A 1,315-nucleotide genomic window follows, 5' to 3' on the forward strand; every position below is an offset into this window, starting at 1 on the left:
TCCAACGTACTCCCACTTTGCTCAAAAATAAAATAAAATAAAATGGGGAAGTTTTTCATTAATCATTTCTTTAGAAAGTAAATTATAAAATTATAGCAGCATAAGAAACAGAATGCCAGACTTAGCACTGCAGCTGGAACACTGACAGCAGGGGAAGAAGAGATTTAATTTAGTTGATTTTCTGGGTGGTTGGTTGCTTGCTAGTCTTATGGTGATGGCAGCTGCACATCTTTCCCAAGGAACTGTAAAGCTGCTGGAAGTGAAGGTTTGGTTTTGCAGACAGCAACAGTGGTGAGAAAAACATCATCCTTCTGGAAGATGTACAATGTTCTATCATAAGTATAAAAGAACTGACAAGCAGAAAGCTTATGTACTCAGTGAAAGTAGCAAGTTTTTGTCCAAGAGACCTCTTCATTTGAAAGCATGTGGTACCTCCCTCTTTTGAAAGCACTGGTTTATTCTCCTGTTGGAACTTGCTAAGGGTTCTAGTGAGTTGGACTCATTTCAAAGCTGCTTTTTATTTTGTAAGAATTTCATGAAATCTCTTCTACTCTTGGGTACCCACCCCAGAATTACCAGGGAAAAGTAGAGTTTCTTATTGCTGTCTTTCTAAATAAAGCAGCATATTGTTTGGGAGGTTTGAGTTCTGGCTTTCGTACTTTGAATTTCCCAGAGAGTCGATTACTCAGTCTGCCAGATCAAATCCTGGAAAATCCAATGAGTTAGCTAGGTCTAGCAGTATTGGACTTACATGAAAGACAGTATTACTGCAAACAATGTTACTCATGAGAATGAAATTTGTGATATGATTCTAAATTCTGTCACTGATACCACACTGTCCCATCTTTGTGTGTGGTGGGTGAATGAAATGAAGTCCAATGGAATTTACTGAAATATTTCACCACTCCAGAATTTTCTTAGGTTAGCTTTGAAACAAACTTAAGTCAGACTGCCTGTTATAAACTGATCAAAAAGTTGTGGAGTTCTATTTGTAAATCAGAGTGAGAAATGCTCCATCTCATACCAGTGCTTTCTTAGTGAAGACTGAAAGTGTTAAACAGAATACTATATTCTTTTTTTTTCTTTTTGGGTCACACCCGATGATGCACAGGGGTCACTCCTGGCTCTGGACTCAGGAATTACCCCTGGCAGTGCTCAGGGGACTATTTGGGATGCTGGGAACCAAACCTGGGTCGGCCGAGTGCAAGGCAAATGCCCTACCCGCTGTGCTATCACTCCAGCCCCTGGAATACTATATTCTATGATTACAATTTTCCCTCTATCAGTTTTTCTAAAAAGCCATGTAAGAGTGAAG

At 39.4% G+C, this 1,315-nt stretch overlaps 1 pseudogene; it reads left to right on the forward strand.

Moving 5' to 3' along the window:
* Positions 1–214: 214 nt before the first annotated feature.
* LOC101558969 (S-adenosylmethionine decarboxylase proenzyme 1-like) lies at positions 215–1,005 on the forward strand (annotated as a pseudogene).
* Positions 1,006–1,315: the final 310 nt, after the last annotated feature.

This window comes from Sorex araneus, chromosome X (assembly GCF_027595985.1).
Source record: "Sorex araneus isolate mSorAra2 chromosome X, mSorAra2.pri, whole genome shotgun sequence".
Classification (NCBI taxonomy): Eukaryota; Metazoa; Chordata; class Mammalia; order Eulipotyphla; family Soricidae; genus Sorex; species Sorex araneus.